This window comes from Lonchura striata, chromosome 4 (genome assembly GCF_046129695.1).
Source record: "Lonchura striata isolate bLonStr1 chromosome 4, bLonStr1.mat, whole genome shotgun sequence".
Classification (NCBI taxonomy): Eukaryota; Metazoa; Chordata; class Aves; order Passeriformes; family Estrildidae; genus Lonchura; species Lonchura striata.
Genome location: NC_134606.1, coordinates 75,633,590 through 75,647,279, shown reverse-complemented (window position 1 = coordinate 75,647,279; position 13,690 = coordinate 75,633,590). Strand labels below are relative to the sequence as shown.

General features: G+C 37.9%; 1 long non-coding RNA gene across 2 annotated transcripts in view; it reads left to right on the top strand.

The window, feature by feature from the left end:
- LOC110468231 (uncharacterized) overlaps positions 1-13,690 on the top strand; it is a 95,829-nt gene that overhangs the window by 66,969 nt on the left and 15,170 nt on the right. For both annotated transcript variants that reach the window (XR_013339919.1, XR_013339920.1), the window contains one exon: positions 8,327-8,419. This is a non-coding gene — a long non-coding RNA (uncharacterized LOC110468231). The remainder of the gene's footprint in view (positions 1-8,326; positions 8,420-13,690) is intronic.

The following is a 13,690-nucleotide window of genomic DNA, read 5'->3' as shown; positions in this document are numbered from 1 at the left end:
TTTTTTTTAAAAAACACTGTTTTAAGAGCCAAGTGGGGGACTTGTGCTGAGCATATTTCAAGAATCAATGGCACAGTTTAAGAACAGGCAAAAAGATTTTCTTAACCCTGTGTTAAACTAGAGAAAATATGAGTGTGCCTTGTAAATGAGATTTTTTTACTGTTTTTAGTGAATTTTTTTTGATTATTTTGAGTTTAAAAAGTTTATTCAAATGTTTGAAAGGCCTTTAAGTTCCCAAAACACAATTAACTGGAGAGTAGAGTATTAAATAAAAAGGATACTTAACAGCAAAGTGCAAGGAGAATGCAAAACTCAAAACAGCAGAGAAGCACTAGGTGAAAAAAGCCATCCAGAGTAACTACTAATCCTTCCACTTACCTTCAAAATCTTATTAACAATTATTGAAATGACAAAAATAAGCCTGATGTTGTATTTCTAAAGCCATCAAAACCTTTTTAGATGCTCTAAAAAATGAATGTTTAAAGCATTTCTGAAGCCCTGGAGATGTTTTTAGATAATAACTCATTATGGCTAGCGACAGCTCTTTCTGCTTTATAAAAATCCTAGTGCAAGACAGAGCTACAGGGTCTGGTTAACATATCCAGGGGGATGGAGCACTTCTCCTGTGAGGAAAGATTGAGAGAATTGATTTTTTTTCAGCCTGAAAAGGAGAAGGGTTTGAGGTGACCTAATTGTGGCCTCCAGGTACCTGAAGGGAGCAGGGAGGATCAGGACAAGGGGGAATGGCTTCAAACAGAGACAGAGTGGGTTTAGGTCAGATGGTAGGAAGAAATTCTTTGCTGTGAGGATGGTGAGACACCCGAATGCATCACCCAAGGGACATTTCTGATGCCTCTTCCTTGGAATTGTTCAAGGCCAGGCTGGACGGGGCTCTCAGCACAGTGGAAATTGGCCTGTTATAGGAAGGTTGAACTAGAAGATCTTTGAGATCCCTCCCAACTCATTCTACTTCTGATAATTCTATTATTGCCTGAAGGTGCAGACTACTGGAAGATGTTTGTCTTACTATGGATTTCCAGTATCAGGGATTTCCAAAATTCCCAAGACAGAAGGTCCTGGGGTCTATTCTAGTACCTTACTATTAGGGAGAATTCTCTGTAACATCTGGCTCAGCTATTTTTGCAGTTCAAATTAATTGTATTTCTTTCTTTCACAAAGCAGATTCTCTTCTGCACAACCTTCCCCGAAAGCTTCTTTAAATAGCTACAGATTTTATGTTGTAGACCAAACAAATAGGATTCCTTATGTTGGTACTTTTTCTTATGGCTTTTCAGAATTTTAAATATTTTTGTTTACTTTTTAGATTATTTGAGGAGCCCACTATATATTATCCAAAAGGAAAATTAAAATTATTTAAAAAATACGTAAAAATTACTTTACCTGTCAAGTTTTCAACACAAGTATTCTTAATCTAATGTAAGACTTTGCTTTGAGAATTGAAAAGATAAACATATTTTGTAAGCATTTATGTGCAATCAAAATAACATATTTCATCAAAATAAGGCAAATTTCTTTCTGCCCCAGAGGTGGGTATGCAATACTGTAAGACTATAGAGTTTATAACCTTTATAAATTTTTGGCAGTTTACCACCAGATTAATTATTTGAACAACTTCAGTGGGAACATTCCATAGGAAACAAAGCCAGATTAATAAAGAACAAACTATAATTCAAACAGCACAGTTAGATAACTCTGTGTGGAACTTTTCAAGACATAGATGGCAAATATATATCCTAGAAGAAAATAATAATTGCTATTTCCTTGACTTCTCCTTATCCTACCTTTTTCCTAAATTTTCAGCGTGTGAGTTTCACCTTCTAAAACACACTATTAAACAGATCCATATAAATATCAGAGTACAATTCAGTGAAATTCACACTGGATTAGATTTTGCAATGTGCTCTGGAAAGACAGATGGTCTGTCTGGAAAAAGATCTTTTCATTTAAGCAGATGACAAGAAATATTTGGCCTGACCTTAGCCATAAAACAAAAGTAGTTCATGCTGTCCCGAGTTAATCAAAGTTCAGCGAGAACCAGAATTGCCACAAAGATCTGCAGGCTGCCATTCCAGGCTTAGAAAAATGATGCTCCTTTTTGGAATGAGTCATTTGACTTGCACTGCAGAAATTATATGTTTTCTTATCTTTCAGGAGATAAGAAAACATTCCCCTCATGCTTTCCATCTTGATTCATGGTTCACTCATGATTGTTTGATGATCCTGAGAGAACTATGACCTTCTTTTGGTGAGCTTGCAGGCAGCCCTGGAAGCGCTGGTGGGCACATGGCAGGAATATCAACTAGGTTGCAAATATAAACAGGAAATTCTATAAGGCTGGATTTTGTCACACAGGAGTCAGGCTTTGTCACTGACTTGCATAATTGAGCCCTAAGTGAACTCAAGAGAGACAGAATGGGTGAAAAGCAAACATTTCTTCATTTCACTACATGGTTCAGTGCTGGGTTTCTGAGTATGGCTCTCCTGTCCCTAATAAATTGTACATGGTAGTAAATCTGCTTTTGAATCCAAATAATTTTGGCAGGAGAAGATTATCATTAAAAACTTGTGGAATAACACAGTGACTTTTTAAACCGTGTTTCTTTATAAATAACGAACCATATACATTTGTAATAGGTACTTGTTGGAAGAAAGAAAATACTTTAGCAAAGTGTAGGTCCATGGAGACAGTCTGATTTGTGTAGAGACTACAAAATGAGAAGAAAATATCATTGGATCTCTGAGACTGAACATTAAATGGCAAGTTCTCAATGTAAATTATTGTGGAAACTTATCTCAGTTTTTCAATTACCCATGATTTTCATCTGTATTTGGCCAAATGGGGGCTTGTCTGGAGGAAACTGTGATAATTGGCACATTACTTCATTCTACTACTATTACTACTACTACTATTATTATTACTACTATCATTGTAATTATTTGTATTTCAAATCAGTTAAGAACATCTGACTGCAAACAAAATTAGCAGAATTAGAAATATTTCTTTGTATCATCCTCGGAACCTGGGATACAGCACAGATGTTCTCAGCATACCTCCAGATGTATTTTAAACTCCATAATGATTTCACCACGCCAGTTATTAAGCAGGTATAAGAATTCTGAAAGAGTTCCATTCTCTAACAAACCCAAACTGCTCATTTCTTGCCATTTCCTGCTAAGATGAGCCACGGGGACAAACTGATTTTCTTGAAGTCGTCTCTCATTGTGATGGGGGTGAGAAGGAGAAGTGCAGAGTGAGGTCCCTGCCCTGTCTGGGGATGGGCAAAGGGGCAGAGTGCCCCTGGTGCAGGATTAATTAATGCTCAGCCTGTTGGCAGCCCCAGAGCAGCCAGGGGCTGTGATCACAGCCCTTGCACATCACACTGGCACCTGTGGGACTCTGGTGCTGATGGGGTTTAGGAAAGGAGGGCTTTTGTGCATAAGAGCACAAAAATGACCACTTGCTCCTTATTCAAGGCCACTTTAACCTCAAATACAGTATTTAGCACACCAAGGAGCTGTGCACAGACTTGGAAGGGTTTTTACTGTGTGGTTGAGATACTTAAATATGAAGGGAGAACCTAATTTGTGTTCAACTGTGATCTAAAAATAATGTGGTACATTTTTTTTTTCCAGTCTACTCTGGATAAATTCAGTACTCCTATTCATGTTAATAAAAGTCATGCAATATGAGCACAAGCCAACACTGAAATTATCCCATAGTGGCATTTAAATTAGTATAGAAAAAATATGTTCACTCCCTGTAATACTGGATTCTTTTTGCCCCTTTCTTTTTAATTTCCATTAATACAAATTATTTGAGCATTAGTATATTGGCCTTAATTAGCTTTCATCTTTCCCCTTTTGATTTAAATATTGCCAAGCTCCATTAAACTGGCTGTGTGAATGCCAGAAAATGGTCTACTGCTGAATTCCAAGTGTGTGTCTTTGTCATAGTGTAAATTGAAAGGTCACAACAGGTCATCTAATTGCTTGGTACATCTTCTATTAATTGTACTTTTAATGTGTAAAGCACACTGAAATTATCAGATAAAGGATGCTACATTCTGGTGACATACCAGGCGTGCCTGAATCATAGTCAGACAACATAAGAAAATGATTCTAATATCCACTCCATTTTAATTGGCAGTGACTTGCTCACACCCATTGCTTCTTCTGCTGGCTCCTTTGCCTCTCAGAGTAGGGATACTTGGAATATCCAAGGGCAGCAAGCTCCCCTCTCCTTTTATTTGTGGGATATGCTCTGCTCAGGCAAGAATGTAGGAATTCTGCAGTACTTCTCAGTATTTGTCTCTCTTAATTCCTTCAGAAGGTGTGTTTATGCCATATCATTTCTCTAAAGAAACACTGTCAAGATGAAAAATGGAAGGCCTAGGAGTTAGGAAAAAAATTAAGATGGTGAGACTCTGCTTTAGCTTTATCTAGTATCTGCAAAAATTGATGAATAACAGCTGCAGAATTGGTATTTGCCTAATCCTGCAAAGTGTTGGCTCCTATGAGTGATAAAATGCACCCTAAATTCCCAGTGTGTAAGAGAATATGTTTTTATGCTTTTTAATTAATCAAAAACTTACTGTTTAAGCCAAAGGCTCATCACTCAATCCCCACTTTCCACAATCATTATTACTTCCTGATGCATATGTGGAGCTTATGCAGCACTACTTCCAACAATATGTCATCTTTCAACCAGATACTATAAACCAAAGAGCAGCGAGACAAAATTTGTTTTAAAGCAACTCACTCAGCATCAGATTGCAACTCTGCTCACTTTTTAGGATGCATTTAGTACTCTACCATATATAGTTCTGAGAAGGTGAATGCTTTGTTCCCTATTTCAATCTATGAAATGATCAAGTTTCATCTTTAAAGAAAAAGCAGGAAAAAAATTTAATGTCTTACTTATGGAGGTTATGAAATGACAGCTTTCAAATTGCTTAGCATTTGTAGGAATTGCTATGCTGGGAAAGCTGAGCAACCATTTTGGCTCCAGTAATACTTTTGTACAGTTAGGAAAGCAAGATGGAAGGATATACATTTAAAAAAAAACATTAACTGCAATAATATTCTTTTGCAAAAGAATTCCATCTTTTCTTCAGAAACCTTGGAACGGTTTCAAAGATCAAAATTGCTTTTATTTTGCTACAAGAATAAAATATATTATATTTATATTTTGTCTAAATTAAACTGCTTTTTCTCTAAAAATTAATTTTTAATGCAGAAATTTTCAAAACTGAGTTATTCATCTCAGCAGCCCAAAAAAAAGACAATAGTTCAATTGCTCTGTTGCTACTGATGATGTAGAAGATATGTGTTAAACCCATAAACTAATTCACTTTCTTATTTGCTACATATAACTGAATATGAAAAGAAAATGGAAAATATTAGAAATAAAGTGGCAGCCTTGACTGTCACATAGGGGCAGATTTGTAAAGGGAATTCCATATATATATATATAGTCCATATATTTCATATATGATTAAAATACAATGCAAGTAGAATTTAGACACAAATTTAGAAGGAAAAAAAAAGTACATAAAAGATCCTTTCCATGGGAATTTTCATTAAATTCCAGATTCATTTCAGCAGGTGCCAGAAAGGTCTCAGACTTTTAGTAACTGTACTAAACTCTTCAAAATATTCCTAGGAATATTGCTTTTATAGATAAGGAGTGTTTCCAAAGTGTTTACAACCAACCCAAACAAAAAAAAAAAAAAAAACACAAAAGCGTTTTCATAGTATAGATGGATGTACTAATAATTTTAGCTGTGTCAGGATGTTACCTGCCAAAGTAACAAATTTTATATATGCCTGTGGTAGAACAAATTGTGGTTCTGTAGTATGTTTTCAGAATTGCTGTCCAATATTTAAACTGGTGCAATTCAATATAGATTATTGAGCAGAATATTGTCTGTGCTTTTTTTAATAAACTATCAGTCTGCACTGTGAAGTTATTTCTATTTTGTCTTTTTTGAGAAAAGGCTGCCCCAAGAGATGGGTCCCGAAAGGCCTGACAATATCACTTATTTACATTCCTGACACTGCATAATAAAATTTTTATTCTGTTCTTTTCTGACTTTTTTATTGCTTGCTTTTGAAACATCATGCTTTATTATCTTTCAGTCCTGTTATCAATCTTGAGCAATAAGATGACTGTAATGACTTGTTTTAATAAGCCTATTACAGATTTCTATGTTGATTTGACATACCTAAGTGTGGTAAAATGGTTTATGAGGAATAAACAGCTGAGTAATATCACACTCATATCCTTGGAGATGAAGTGATTGTAGATGAGAAATAAATAATTGAAGGAGACACAGCCTGGTTATTTCAGTTTCTGAACTCCTGTGAAACAATGGGACTGTGTCACAGGTGGAGTCACGTACGTCACTCACAAAAAAGAAGACACAGGACACTTTACTGGTAGAAAAGAGGGAGTTAAGAGGTAAATCTGACAGGATATGCTTGGTTATTTACTGCACAAAAGTGTCTGAGAGACCCTCCTCTTGAGCCATGAGGCTCAGAAAGGACAGCCTTGTTTCCCAAACTCTGTCTCAGAGTGCATCACTCTTAGTCCCAGACATGGTCAGTGGTTTATGCCTAAAGGGTTATATATGCACAATCAATACTTTATATCACTTAGGTAAGATTTCAAAGCTTAGCATGCCATTAATCTCCTGCTGAGGATCTGTTGTGGCAGAACATCTCTCAGCCTCAAGGACTAACCTTGGGAGGCATTCCTGCTGGAGGACAGATCCTGGCACACACTGCCTGCTGCTGTGCCGGGGCTGTCCACTACTTACAGAGGAAGATAATTGACTTTTACTCATATTTGCATAGCAACAAGACGTCTGGTCACCATTCCAGACTCTATTGACATCCATCATCCAAAGTCTGGAGTAAGCTGGATTCAGCCACCACAACTCACTGGGAGTTGTGGTTTAAGTGAGGTGACACCCACAGTGTTTTAGACAGTCTAGGGCTCCCCACTTGAGATCTAGGAACTCTATGGTTTGGTCAGTAACCACAGGATGGGTCAGGTTGGTGTTCTTCACATTTGGGTGGAATTTGTTGTCCATCAGTTTCTCCACTTTGCCTCTTGCCCTGTTGCTGGGCACCTCTGAGAAGAGCCTGGCTGCCGTGTGTCACAGGGACATTTCTCTCTCAGGATTTTTCATAGAGGTGCACAGAGAGAAAGAAAGAGAAAACAATTTCTATTTCTGATCCTTGTTTTTCCCATGTGGAATGTGTTTGGAGAATTGTTTCCCTGGGGTGAGTGCTTGGTTGGATTCTGGTGAGGATTGTTTGAGCCTGGTGGCCAATCCAACCCACCTGGGGCTGGGCTCTCAGAGAGGGTCATGAGTTGTGAAATAGATATGGGAGTTAGAAAAAGTAGTATGTAGTTTTAGTATCTTCCTTTATGTAGTATATTAATGTATTATAGCACAGTTATAATAAAGAAATCATTCAGCCTTCTGAACTGAGTCAGGCATCAGCATTTCTTCCCATCTGGTTCACCTGCATTTGCAATATCCATGGGCTTCAAAGCAGGCTCAGGCATCTGGTTTTTGGCTCAGAAGAATATGGGCTTGACTGGTATGAGAGTATACCTGTTTCATTCAGAAGCACACATGCCTACAGCATCACCTCCTTAGTGATTTACTGATTGGGAAAGGCAGGGATCTATTTTTATATCTATTTATAGCCTTAAATGTTCTCCCATTGTGTGTACACGGAGCTTTGCCAGGAGGGCCTGGGAAAGCTGATCCAGGTGTGCTTGGAAGCCCAGCACAAAGGTTGGATCTGCTGTGGTGCCATTCATCTGCTCAGTGACACAAATCCAGATTTTTTTAAGGGCAAACCCCAATGCCATGGATCAAACAGCCCCGAGCCAGCATTTAGGGACACTTAGGGACATTTAGGGACATTTAGGGACCTTTGTATTCCATTATGATGTATGAACAGCTGGCAGCACAAACCAATACCAGCTGCTTTCTCTCTTTACTCCCTCAACTTCCCCACTACTGGACTATTTGGACATTGATGCTTTTCAGAGGAATCCAAACTAAACTATGGGAGACAAAACTAACCTGTTATTCCCCATTTGAGCACTCAGAATTTGGGCTTGGGTTTTTACAGAAACAGCTGACAATCAGAAAGGAGAAATGCTGTAAGGTGAAAAATGCCTAATGAGAACTGTAGTGAGAAGCTTGACTATTTTTGGGATGGTGTTAGGCAAATATTTATTAAACACCCTTAAATTCTCAGAAATCTTTTTTTTTCTTTGCAGATTCAAGGACATCGAGCTCTCTCCCTGCATCTACAGTTATACAATTTAAAGTGAATGCTTTCTGTCTCTTCAAATAGTAGCAAAAGTTAATAGGTATGTTTAGAATTTGATTTTTATTATGCACAGTAATTTATATGGAAATTAATTATATAAAGTATATTGGCAAAAGTATTCTGTCTGTCACATGGGACTTAACTTTATCTAGTATCCTGAACAAAGGGTTGCTCTCTTAGCTCTGCACTCCAGCCAGCCCAAAATTGTAAAATCCTATTAATAATCCACAAAGTGTGATGATATAGTCATGAAGCTTTCACTTTTTGAAAGCAAAATACTTTAGCTATGAAATATATTCAATATTTGGCACTTTCACTATCCCTGTGAGGAGACCATATTGGATCTCTTGAATTTAAATGATCAAATTCTTAAATAAAAAAGTTCATTTTCATTCACTTACATAGAAGAAAATGACCATGTTTGTATCATGGAGGAGAAGAATCCTAACTAGGGCAAAGATATTATAAAAAATGAACATCAAGGCCCATGAAGTTTCAAATAATCAAGCCGTGTAATCTACCAGGGAAAAGACTTTTCCATAATTTTAAAATGTATTAACTCCATTTCAGTAAACAAGAAACTTGAGATGTGGAGGAGTCACATCCCAAAACACAAGGGACCTGTGTCTCTTTCTTAGGGAAAGGGAAATCATTTAAAGTGGTTATTTTAGCAGTTTGATGTACAGTAACTGCTACATTTTAAAATCACAGTGCAGGTTTAAGGAGAAGCAATTTAAGAATAGAGTTGGCTCACTAAGGTGTTTTGGGATAAAGTGATGACTGCAAGAGACTTGGAAATTTGAGCACATGCTCACCTGTGTTACTCATTTCTTCTTTTGTTCAGCTAGAGAAGATTTGTGCAGGCTGTGAAAGACCATCTGCAGCAAAAACAACCTGAATTTTAGCTCAAACCAAAGAGATAATAAAATATTTGAAATGCAAATAATTTTTTAAATTTACTAAAAAATTCTCATCCATTTTCAGTGTATAATTTTTCATTTTATTTGTGACCTTTCTACACGTATTTCAGATAGCTTTTTGCATCCTGTATTTTTCTTCAGAAACACTGAGGAAAACAAAATTATCATGAACCTTTCAGGGGCAGAAAAATTAGTTTGTAATAATCATATACCATGCATGTCTTTTTCATAAGCTACCATCAGAAATATTTATGCATTATGTGCTTGTTCCAAGAAATTGCAGTACAGTGTGTATTCCAGAGATAACATGTAGAGGAATCTCCCCCATATGTTTTAACTTATTTTGTGAGTTGGTATTTATTCTAATAATAGACACAACTTGGGGATTATTATTATTTTTTTAATTTATGTTTTCCCATATATGGAAATACATATATGTCTTAACTGGAATAAGCCAAACACTTTGACTACTTTATTGACATTTATGCTTGAGAAAATTCAGGCCTGGAAGCTCTTGCAAAGCAAGTTAAAAGGCCAATCCCTGCCTCTGACCCAAAAGGGAACATTTAAGTTCAGGCTCAATCAATTGAAAATGCAGGGCAAAATATGCCTTTAGATGACAGCGTATGATTTACAAGATAAACAGATATTTTACATCAGCCTGAGATAATTCAAGTTTGTGTTTTGACTGTGTATGCAGAATATCTATAATTTATTTATGACCTATTAAGGAGATTGTTTCCAGCCTGTAAGAAATCCTAATTAAGACCACAGTTTTTAAAAAGGAAGCTCACAATTTCTTTTATATCCTGTCATCAAAGGCACAAAGGAGAAAGCCTTTGTTCTTGTTTTTCTTGAGTTTGGTTTGCTTTTCTCCTTGTCTGTTGAATGTCAAGAGGCCATACACCAGCTATTGCACAGTCAGGTCTTTGAAGTCCCCAAAGAATTTTGGAATTCTCCTGAAGAGTGTATTTCTTGAAATACTTATTTCCCCCATGAAATCAGGATTGCTGAGTGACCTCTGATGCCAAACCATCTGTGGTGGCTGTTGTCTTATTCTGAGCATGGGTGGCACAGCATTAAATAATGTTTGGGAATTTAATGTGTGCCCTGTGGTCTCATGAAGAGACAAAGGCATGAAGATAAAGCCTTCCAAACTCATTCCCATTCACCCTTCTGGCATGTCATGTCCTGGCTGCTGCCCCTAAACAGGGATGGAGGTGGAAGAACAGGTGGGATGCAGTGTGTACAGATCAGGATCAGTAGATAACATTTGTAGGTATCAGATTTGTAGATAACAGACTGGAAAGTAGGTAATAGGCAATTAGGTAGAAGATCAAGAAATTCACAGTTGTCCAAATACTGTGTCTCAAAGATAGCACAGCTCACTGCTTCAGGGTTACTTGGACCTGTGAAATCAACATAATTATTCCCACAACACCTACCTTTGGGCAGAAAGGGGTAGCAAGAGTACAGTAAATATGCTGTGAAATATATGTGTCCTTGCCATTTTTCTCCATCCATTACACTTTGATTTATCCTGAGACCAGAATGGGCAGCCAGGACTGAGTGACACCAAAGCAGGATTTGCATGTGGTTTTCCCTGTGTCATGGTCCTTTCACATCTTTCAAATTTACAGGACTCTGTGTCTTTACACTTCATGATTTCAACTTTATTTCCTTAGCTAATTAAGGAATATAATAAACATGACAAATCGAGGCTCCATCACCTTTTACCCAGACTCATCTATCACATTAGTCGACTTATTCAGCATTCAAGGTGAAGATTTCATAAGATTTTGTTGCTTGATGTCATATGCCTATGAGAAAAAGAAAAGTCTTTGCTGCCTAGCTAACAAAGAAAGTGCTGAGCCTTCCTCTTCCATCACGGTGCAGGCATCCCCTGCATCACACCAGGAAGCAGCAAAACCTCAGCAGTCCAGCTGCAGCTGAATCCACTTCAAAAGCTTTTTGGGTAAGATCATAGAGCCAAAGAATCATTTGGGTTGAAAGAGACCTTTACAGCCCAACCCTCTGTAACGAGCAGGGACACCTTCAGACAGATGTTTTATACTCCCAGGCTTGGAGGCTTAGTCTATCCCATTTCTGTAAGTTAGTGCATTTGGGGACACGGCCAGAAAAAACAGAGTAGCATGGAGGCAGCAATTTTTAGGACATTGTGACTGAATAGTGGCTTTTGAGCTCTTTCTGACCACCTGTTCTGCCTACCTGATGCTCTCAGCATGACATGAAGTCTAATGTGAGCTGACTTAGCCAAAATATGTTGGAACTCAAAATGTCCCTCAGACATTTTTGGAGGTTCCGGGCCCAGGTCAGAAGCATTTGAGACCCTGGCAGGCAGCTGGAAACAGCTGTGATTTTGGATTTGAACCATGGAATGATTTACCAATGATTTACAGGAAGAACAAGAAGTCACAAAAGTTTAGATATTATAGTAGAAGTAGTCACAAAGTAAAGGGAAGAATTTTTGAGTGCTGTACAGGGGGGTTTTGGTTTTGTACATGGGGGTCAGAGGTTTTAAGATGGATTTGGGATTTGGGCCTGCCCTGTCCTCCCTCTTTCTCCTTCCTCACCTCCATGTTCTTGGTGATGTTGGCACTCACAGATTGGTTTAGAGTAGAAAGACACCATTTAATATAGGTAATAGGCATTGGGGAAAACTGTAACCATGTCACACATAATGTACCATATAAAAGATAGAAAATCACCATTTAATATAGGTAATAGGCATTGGGAAAAACTGTAAACATGTAACACGTAATGTACCATATAAAAGATAGAAAATCACCATTTAATATAGGTAATAGGCATTGGGGAAAAACTGTGAACATGTAACACGTAATGTACCATATAAAAGATAGAAAATCACTATTTAATATAGGTAATAGTCATTGGGGAAAAGCTGTAAACATGTAACATGTAATGCCACCCTGCTTCCCTGTGGTTCAGTCTCAGCATTGGCTGGTGTGGACATGGAATGGGATGACTGAGGCCAATCAGCCTGTGTATTGTGTGACAGAAAAAGGGATGCAGTAGCCTTAAGCCTACTTTCTCCCTTTACCTTATTTGAACATTTGTCTTTGACTCCTAGGAGTAATACATATACAAGGGGTGTTTTCTTATAACCCATGACCTCATTTGTACTACTCCCTCATCATAAAGTTGCCTTTCTCAGGGACAGGAGTATTTATGAAGGTAAACACACAGTCATACTCTCCCTGTACAGCAATATAATTTATTCTTTCACATTACACAGAATCAGCAGGATTTCAGCACTACAGATACCAGGACAATGCCCAAGCAACCAGGGTGGAAGCCTCTGTTCTTTCAGATAAATTAGTAAAAGTAATGGGGTGGATCCAGCTTATTATAGGAAGCTGTATTAAGGCAGATTAATGCTGTTAGGCTGAATAACACCATAAAGCTGGGAGACGTTCCCAGGTTCAGGCTAATGGACTGCCAGCCCCAGCTAAAAATGCAGGGTGTGTATTTCAGCAGTGAATACCAAGGGAAATGAAGCTACTGATGAGACCAAAAGGCATCCTAGAAAGACTGAAGTGTCTCCTGCACCTGAAAGCATGTTTATTTTTCCAATGGAAGCCTTTTTTGCCTATCCTTTATTTCAAAAACCGCGAAGATAAAATGAACTGCAATTCTGGGATTTAAAGGCCTGAAAAACTTCTTGTTACTTATTGAGAGTGAAAACAAAAGAACTCTGAGTCAAAGCTCACTCCTTTCATAGTCTTTTATTTTTTCAGCATAGATTTGATTTCTGCATAGATTCTGTATTATCTAAACTGCTTTGCTTGAATGCTGTCACGTCATTCTGTGTACAGGTCCTGCCAAAGGAATATTCACTGTTGACTGTTTTCCTCTAAGGCTTTAAGGTGTGTTTTTAGAAGTGCCTCTAGGGCTTTTTTGTTTCTCATACCTCAAAAGAAATCTTGCATGTGCATCCTTTCTTTCTTCCTCTTTGCATTCATCAAAAATGAACAAAGGACGATGTGGACAGTGAGTTACAGTCATACATAAACCATCCCTCTGTCTCCAGCTATTGCTGTGAAAGCCGTGTTCAAGGCAGTATTTACTGAAAGCCCCTTTTATATATCAGCACTGTGGAAGTCACCAGGGGTACAACAAAGTACCAGCAATATTTTTTGTTGTTTTGGCTGTTCAGGTGCCATGCATATCCAGTGGGCTGGCTCCAAAAGGACAATCCCAGATCCCTGATGGGTCTCAGTGCTGCAGGTCCCTCTGTGAGGACTTGGAAGGTCTTTCTGCAGTGGCAAACAATCTCTAGTAACTTCCTGGGCTTCCAGAAATACTAATCAGCAGTTCTAGTCTGTAGCACATTTATTACACCCTGACGT